Source organism: Oryctolagus cuniculus, chromosome 2 (genome assembly GCF_964237555.1).
Source record: "Oryctolagus cuniculus chromosome 2, mOryCun1.1, whole genome shotgun sequence".
Classification (NCBI taxonomy): domain Eukaryota; kingdom Metazoa; phylum Chordata; class Mammalia; order Lagomorpha; family Leporidae; genus Oryctolagus; species Oryctolagus cuniculus.
The window spans coordinates 27,337,037-27,346,381 of NC_091433.1; the positions used below are offsets into that span (position 1 = coordinate 27,337,037).

Sequence of the window (9,345 nt, forward strand, 5' to 3'; positions counted from 1 at the left end):
AAAGGAAAATACATCCAGACAGAAATGTTTATCTACACCAAAAAGTGAACTGGATATGGTAAATAGAGGTATTTTTAAATTATTATTAAAGAGGTATATTATTTTAATAAACATTTTATTATTAAAAATGTTTTAATATTTCTAATTTAAAATAATTTAAAGGGAGTTGGTTGCTTAATGGAAAAATAATAATGTTGTACCACTCTTGCCCTTATTACTGTGAATGCATATTGACCTACATTCAGTGGCATGATCATGCCAAGAATTCACAACTGCAGGCTTAACTAGACAGCTTTTTCCGACTTCAGTTACTATATCCACACCACAAACACAAGCACTCATATACGTTTTTTTTTTCTGGGTCATCTTTTTGCTTCTAAAGCCTCAACCTAACTGAAAAACCTTTCAACTCATTTTATTTAATTAGCATCTCCAGTCAATACCCTTTCCTTTACAGTTTCCTCAGACCTCCTTCTCGTACTTTGTAATCATAGTTTGTAATTCTATAATTGAGTTGACACTTTTAAAGCTGTATCAGCCCTATATGTGCCATATGAATAACGCACCGTGCCTGTGATTGCTCATCGAGCAATTTTGGAATGTTCATTGTCCATAAGGCAATCTTACCTGAGGTAGTCTTCAAAAAGTCCTGGAAATAATGTTTCCAGCTGCTCTACATAATACATTTCATCGTGCGATGTTTAGATTCTCTTTCCTTTGTGTTCTGTTCTACCTGCACAATAAAAATCATAGAATAGGACAGCACATTTTGTTTTTAGCATGCTTTCAGAATCTAGAAGAAAAGTTACCATATCATTTTTTAAAGTCCCTGGAGCTTCTTTGAAGTGACCTGTCAACAGCTCTCAGTGTTTCAATACTTAAGGTTGTTTCTTGGTTTGTTGCCAGAGGAAGCACCACAGGGATTTACACTGCCAACTTCTTTAAAATACATATATATAGAACATTTTTTAAAAATACAGAGTACCTTGGAGCAATTCAAATCACTGTGTCACTTGCAATGGAAAGGCTGTGTGCTGATAGGTCATTATATTTATTTTTAGGGCCACTGATGATAAGCTTTGACAATCAACTGACTAGTTAACCTCCACAAGAGGATGCCAACAGACATAACAACCACATAGACTTATGTCAACACAGTTTTCAGTCAGTGGTGGCAGGTGATCATGTACAGACAACATGAAATCAGCAGCATAGAAATAGTTGAATAGAGTATGCAATAAGAAATATAATGAAAAGAAAATTCCCGTTTTTAATGATGATTTTTATGAGTACATGTTTTATGTATAGGCTTACAACAGAAATGCATTCACATACACATAATTCATATTTAATAAATAAATTACTATAGGATTTTAACAACAGGTTATGATATAATTCAATGGGGTTGTGTTCATCAAACAGGCGTCTAGACTAACATTTATACAGACACATTTCAGATGAGGTTATAGCTCATATTAGAAAAATCAGGAAAATTGGAACCTATTTTATTGACCCAGAACTTGGTACTATATTATTTTTATAACTTTGGATTACATGCAGTGTTTCTTCAGCCCAGACTCTACTTCTGCTTGAGAACAATTTCTTTCATCATCTAGATAATTCTGTGAGAAATGTATCTACCAAATGAAACTTAATCTAAATCAACATGCAAATTGTTACTCTGATAAATATTTTATTCTATAAAATACATTTTGAAGTAAACAGTTATTGACCTAAATTATTAATAAGATTGAAATATACAATCATGGTACCATCTAGAATGTTAGTGCGCAGGAAGCATCAAAGGTCATAGCTAAAATGAATTTCATTCCTTGTTGATATAGGACATTATTTATGAATTTTGCAAATGTATTAGGAATGCCTCATTTACAGTCAAAAGAATGTGTGCTAAATTCATATAGTCATTAATGTAAGTTTAATGCCCTGTAACTTCTGTATAAAATTTGGGAATATAGCTATTTGGTGTGGAAAAAACATAAGAGAAATATTGTTCTGGCATATATGAAAGACAACATAACAAATCCAAATCCAATTATTTTTATTGAGTATCAGTTTATAAGTGGCCCTGCTCTCCAATATTACCAGCACTTACTACATAAAAATGTAATATTTTCAGGGATCTGGTAACCGAAAAACCTCAAACAACCTAGCTTTTCTGATGCACTTTCAGCTATCTTTTCTTTGGCATTTCTCTTTTTATGTGAAACATTTCTTCAGTCAATACTACTTTCATGAAACACAGCCTCTGAATATCGAAGATTTCAAAGGAGTTAATCAGCAAAAACAAAAAATCTCTACCCATGTCATTCACCTTCTTGATTTTTTTATGTCGCTGAAATAATTTACCCAAACCTAAAGCAATCAGTATATGAAAGTTATCTGTACCCTCATGTTCATTGCAGCACAATTCACAATAGCTAAGATATGAAGTCAACCCAGATGTCCATCAACTGTTGATTGAGTAAAGAAATTGTATACACACACACACACACACACACATACATATACATACTATGGAATACTACCCAGCTGTAAAAAAGAAAAGAAATCCTGTCTTGTACAACAGGATGGTCATAACTGGGAACCATTACACTTAGCGAAATAAGCCAGTCCCTTCCTGGTCTGAGGTAGAGTGCCTGAAATGTCATGTATTGGAGGAAATAGACATTTTGAGAATTGATGATTCTTTCATAGCCCTCGTCTTTTCTGTTGAAGAACAGTGTTTTATTTTGTTTTGTTTTGTTTTTCTCTTTAAACTATTTGTTGAACTCTTTTACTTAGAGTAGGTTTAACTATAGAATCACTAAGTATACTGAAAATAGATCATTGTAAAAATTTAGAGTGAATCCAATGCCAGCACCGTGGCTCACTAGGCTAATCCTCCGCCTGCGGCGCCAGCGCACCAGGTTCTAGTCTCGGTCGGGGCATTGGAGTCTGTCCCGATTGCTCCTCTTCCAGTCCAGCTCTCTGCTGTGGCCCGGGAGTGCAGTGGAGGATGGCCCGAGTCCTTGGGCCCTGCACCCACATGGGAGACTAGGAGGAAGCACCTGGCTCCTGGCTTTGGATCATGCAGCGCGCCAGTCATAGTGGCCATTTGAGGGGTGAACCTATGTAAGGAAGACCTTTCTCTCTGTCTCTCTCACTAACTCTGCCTGTCAAAAACAATAAAAAATAAAAGAGTGAATCCAAGAGGTAGGTAAAAGAAGTCTTGGAGCATGGGTGGGAGGGAGGTAGGGGAGGAAGTACCACTATGTTCCTAAATCTGTATATATGAAATATATGAAACTTGTATGACTTAAATAAAATTTTAAAAAATTTAATCTATGAAATGGATTGTATATAATTTAATTGCATCAATAGTAATTTAATATCCATACTTGCTCTAGTTCTACTAAGTTCTGTGATTTTATTATTCAGTAGTGCAAATATGAACACATATATTAAATTGATAATAGTGCAGCACTACCCACATTTAATAGACTTTATATTCATAATTGGAAGGTTTTGTTTAATGTATGCTTTCCAGAATTGGCTTCATGAGTTTTACTTTCTTTTTTGCTAGAAGAGAAAATACATTTTATTGATATATGTATGTTTCATAGATTTTTTTTCTCTTCTTAAATTTGTCTCAGTTCCTGAATATCTGACTTGCTTTTCCAAATTCAAATTGTGTCTCAAAATTTGACTGAAAGCAAAGCAAAGTACATCTGAAATTAAAAGAAATAAAAAAACAGTCCAATAAAAATTTGAGTAAAAAATCTAGACAAATCTAATGTCTGAATGGTTTCTCCATCATTCATTGTGATGCTCAGATCAGGGAGTATCTTAGCTTTTTTTATCTGCCATGCTTTTCAAGTTAGGTAGAATTTGTTAACATAGATGTTACTTAAAGAATATTGAAATTTCTGAGTCTTTTCAAATATATTAAATGAGATTAATAAAGTTACTCACAATTAAAATTTATGAAAAAATCAAGAACTATTTCTAGTGTCTCTAGTTGGTGCTTACATTTGACAAATAGTATTGTTGGTGCTAATTCTTTATCTTGATATCCAATTTTGCATGAGGCCTAAAGGAAGACAAATTACAAGGAAAAGTGAGGGACACAGTAACTTCAAAGATGGAAAAGTGTAAAGGGAATGAAATTTGCTTATTGTTTTATTACATGGGGTGAATGTGGAGCTAATGATTAACACTTTATTAATTCTAGTAAAATTTAAAGATAATTGATAGCTACTGAAAACACATACAGGCCGGCATCCCGGTTCACTAGGCTAATCCTCCACCTGCAGAGCCCACACCCCAGGTTCTAGTCCCGGCCGGGGTGCTGGATTCTGTCCCGGCTGCCCCTCTTCCAGTCCAGCTCTCTGCTGTGGCCCGGGAAGGCAGTGGAGGATGGCCCAGGTGCTTGGGCCCTGCACCCTCATGGGAGACCAGGAGGAAGCACCTGGCTCCTGGCTTCAGATTGGCGCAGTGCACAGGCTGCGGCAGCCATTTGGGGGGTGAACCAATGGAAAAAGGAAGAGCTTTCTCTCTCTCTCTCTCTCACTGTCTAACTCTACCTGTCCAAAAAAAAAAAAAAATACAGATAGAAAATAGAATCAAAATAGGAAAAGGAAATGAAGGAATAAAAAAAATATTTTATTAAAAAATCAGCTATAGAAGAGAAAGATATGTCCAGATAAATCCTTAATCTTCATATATTGAAAAAGGGAACTTCAACATTAGTATGTGATAGAATAAGTTTATCTGAGTTGTCATTGTTATTTCTAGACCACACCTGATATATTTAGGAGACATGGTGTTCATATAAATTCTCTAGGAAATAATACTGACAAGACAAAATTCCAGGGTTTATGTGTAAGCAAAGAATCTAAGTCAAGATTAATTGTCAATCAAGAAGGAGAACTAGTTCAATCATGTCACCGGATGATAGCAAATATTGTAAGAATATTTTGCACAACAGTGATGAAAAGGGATTTTACTAGTCAGGATTATCTAGGTAAAAAGAGACTAGGAACAGAGATGTATAATAAGGAATTGGCCCATGCAGTTATAGAGACGAGCAAGTTCAAATCTGCATTTGGTTCAGTGGTGTCTAGACGAAGAAGAGTCTGTAGCAAACTGGAGGTCTGAAGGCTGCCCGTCCATACGCCTAGGAAACCAATGGTGCAGATGAAGCTCAGAAGCAGTCTTCTGAAGACTGTTTATTTTTTTCTTTTTTTAACTGCAAGTGAGGCTAGATTTCTTTGTTCTGTTCGGATTTTTAACTAGTTTAATGAGGTCCACTCATATTATGGGAGGAGATTGCATAAAATGTCAATTTCACCCAAATCAGCCTTGCAGAAAGATTCAGAATAATATTTGACCAAGTACCTGGGCACCCTGTCCTCCAGTCAAATTGATGCATGAAATTAATCATCAGAGGTTTAACTGCTTTGGGAATATAAAACAAATAAAGCAAACTGTTTTAAGGAGTCCTAATGGGGTATAATGTCAGAGAGGATTAATGGGACTTCAGCATAAGGTTTATCCAAGAATTAGTAGAGAGATAGTGAAGAGTTTCTAACCATGCAGGTCTAAATTGAAAGATTTTTATGTTACTCCTATAACATAAAAGTTGTTATTAGAGAAAGTCTTGAAACCATAGGAATGAACTGTTTTTTTGTTTGTTTGCTTGTTTTTTTTAAGATTTATTTATTTATTTGAAAGGAAGAGTTACAGAGAGAGAGAGAGCGAGAGAGAGAGAGAAATAGAGAAACATCTTTCATTCGCTAGTTCACTCCCTAGATGGCCGCAATAGATGGAGCTGGGCTGACCTGAAGCCAGAAGCCAGAAGCCAGAAGCTTCTTCCGGGTGTCCCACATGTGCAGGGGCCCAAGGACTTGGGCCACCTTCTACTGCTTTCCCAGGCCATAGCAGAGAGCTGGACAGGAAGTGGAGCAGCCTGAACTTGAACTGGAGACCATATGGAACGGCGGCACTGCAAGCAGTGGCTTTACCTGCTGTGCCACAATACGGACCCCAGGAATGAACTGTTAAAGATGGTTTATATTATATCTAAGAATATAATGATACCTCCTTCCTTCCCTTATTCTTCTTCCTCCCTCTCTCCCTCACTTCCTCCCTCCCTCCCCCCTCCTTCCTTCCTTCCTTCCTTTCTTCCTTTCTTTCTTTCTTTCTTTCTTTCTTTCTTTCTTTCTTTCTTTCTTTCTTTCTTTCTTTCTTTCTCTTTATTATTTTTTGCAATAACATTTTACGTTTTTAGTTACAGGTTTACTGCTCCAGTGATTAAAGAGTTCAACAAATAGGGGCCAGCACTGTCCATAGTAAGCTAAGCTTCTGCCTGCAGCGCTGGCATCTCATATGGGTGCCAGTTCATGATCTGGCTGCTCCTCTTCTGATATTGTTCTCTGCCAATGGCCAGGGAAAGCAGTGGAAGATCGCCCAAGTCTTTGGGCCTGAGCACCTGCGTGGGAGACCTGGAAGAGGCACCTGGCTTCTGGGTTCAGGTCAACTCAGTTCCAGCTGTTGGGGCCATTTGGGGAGTGACCCAGTGGATGGAAGGTCTTTCTTTCTGCCTCTCCTGCTCTATGTAACTCTACCTTGAAAATAAATAAATAAATCTTTAAAAAAATTCAACAAGTAAAAAGTAGAAAGGACGCAGTTCAGTTGGTATATAAATAAGAACTACATGAAATCTGTTCTCTATATTAATAGAAAGCAAGAAAGAAAAGGAAGGAAGGAAGGAAGGAAGGAAGGAAGGAAGGAAGGAAGGAAGGAAGGAAGGAAGGAATGACAGAAGGAAGGAAGGGAGGGAGGGAGGAAGAAAGGAAGAGAAAACAAACCTTGAATTTCGACCTACCTACAGCAGAGTCCTGTGCCTGTGTGTGAATTCTCAGGGGTTCCTCTGCTGCACTCGCTTGGAACCAGGGCCTACCAACAGGACTTTCCTTCCTAGAGAACAGAGGTGATTTCTCCACCTCTTTCTTCTTTCCCTTCTTTGTCACTAGTGCTTCCATTTGTGCTGTAGTTACACATGGAGTTCCTTGAAGAAGCCAGTGCAAACATGTAAGCTTTGGCAGGCTGGCTTAGCAGGTGGAGAGATGAAGAGCTTGTTTGGGTTTTAGGGAGCTCAGGCATCTGAAAAGGATTCATGTGAAGGTGATGAAGGCAAACAGAGAGAGTAATAAGATAGCCAGGATGTGGCTCTGGAAAAGGGGTCCTACAACTTACAAAGGTGACACTTCAGGCTGGAAGTCAGTTTCCATTGTCCTGCATTTCCTGTGCTCACCAGAGAATCCACAGTCCTTTCAGTTCTGGGTTGTGTCCGAACCACCCCAGTGGGAGGGAAACTGTCTCTCGTGGGTCCTGGAAAACAAGAGATAAGTTAGAAGTGCTTGAGATGAAGTTGAGTCCAAGACAGAGGAACAATAAAAGAGCAAAACCAACAGGGTGATGACCCCAAAGTATTATATCTAACTATATCTAAAAATGTATCTTATTACATGGCTAACATGGCTTTTTTGTATATGAGAATTTAAGTGAGCATCTCTGAAGTTGAGTTTCTTATGTGACTGATATAGTTTACATTTTCTATAAAGACCAAGTAAAATGTTTGCCTTCACAAATATTTGAAGATTCCCTTATTACTAAAAGATAAAATAATGAGCATGAACTAATTTCCAAGTTAGCTGAGGAAAAAGAATCACACTGCTTAGTATTCAGGTAATGTTTTTTGGCAAAATATCAATGGTAACGTACCTTTGACACAGTACTTATTATGCTTAGGAGTATGCAAGTATGTATGTTTAAAAATGCAGAGAGATTATTTTTTATTCACTTAATTACCTAAACATCAATATTCTAACAGAATGCAACATGTGCATGTGTAATGCATAATTTTTAAATTCCATTTTTTAAATTTTTTTAAGATCTATTTTTATTTACTTTAAAGAGTGTCAGAGAGAGAGAGAGAGAGAGAGCGCTAAAGACAGGGAGTATGAGAGCTTCCATAATCTGGTTCACTTCCCAAATGGCCCTAACAGCCAGGCATGGATCAAGTCTGAGCCAGACCTGATTCAAGATCCTGGAACCACCCCCCACCCCCAGGTTTCTCACATGGGTAGCAGGGGACAAGTGCTTGAGCTATCTTCCAATGTTTTCCAAGGATCATTAGTAGGGAGCTGGATCAGACGCAGAACTGCTGGGACTTCAACTGGTGCCTCTATGAGATGCCAGGATCACAAGCAATTGCTTTATGGTGGACTCCAAGAATTACAACCAAATGGAAAACACTAAGGAAGAGTTTCCAAAGTTTTGCCCTGAGATACATTGCATTAAATATTTAGAAAATTGATTTGCAAAGAGAGCACAAGAGCCTCAGTATCTCATTTTTAAGATGAAGATAATATTGTGTCGCAAACTCACTGTAAATATTAAACTACTTAAGCTTGAAAGAAGCTTACAAAAGAATTTTGCCTACAGTAAGTTTTCAGTAAATATTGGCAGTCATTTACAATTGTTTTCATGATATGGTAGTACTTCTCTAATCTTAACACCCAAAAAATACCTACCATCTCAACATGAAATCACTGCTGGTGTTGAAAGCTATTTTTACTGCTAAAAACAAGACAAAATTAATTTAAATATGTGCTACAGTGAGGCAGAGTTGCTTATACTGATGATTCTATAGCTTTGAAATAGCTTGAGCTATAGAACAGTCTGAACCTTGAACTATGATTCAAGGCAGAAAGTCAGCCTGCTTATTCAATGTTTTGTCTGAATGACATGAGAGGATTAATTGGGAAGAGGAGTGATTAAAGCTGATTTCTTTTTGTAAATTCACCTAAAGGCAAAATCAATGAGCACCTCTGATTAATAATAAGAACTGATAAATGAATAAATAGTCACTTACATTTTTGAAAGAGATTTTGTGTGTCAGCCTACAGGTAGTTATCATTCAGGTGGTGACAGATTGATTCATGCAATGAAAGCTTCTAATGCTTCTAATGCATGTTTTTGATGCTCAGCATATAACTCAACCTGTTTCATTTAATTTTCAATGAGCAAATTAATGTTTTTTTGTGCTAATGTTATTAGTGTAGAAAGGTCCTAAAGAAGGGCAAAGCAACCAGAGTTTATTGAACTTATAAGAAAATAGTCTGAAGTATTACCACTGAGAAAGCCTCATTACCATGTTAAGCATGGGAAGAAATGAACTATATTAAGACCTGTTTCCTGGTTCCAAAGATCTTTTCTTTTCCCTAATGGGTAGTTGATGTTTAGTATAACCCCAAGGACATTTTTATGAAAGCAAAACAA

At 37.0% G+C, this 9,345-nt stretch overlaps 1 long non-coding RNA gene across 1 annotated transcript; it reads right to left on the reverse strand.

The window, feature by feature from the left end:
- Positions 1-637: 637 nt before the first annotated feature.
- On the reverse strand, positions 638-7,266 carry LOC127490359 (uncharacterized). The gene is made up of 3 exons (XR_007918339.1): positions 6,887-7,266; positions 4,030-4,090; positions 638-733 (listed from the first exon to the last, which is right to left on the reverse strand). It is a non-coding gene; the product is annotated as an uncharacterized lncRNA (long non-coding RNA).
- Between the last annotated feature and the right edge of the window lie 2,079 nt (positions 7,267-9,345).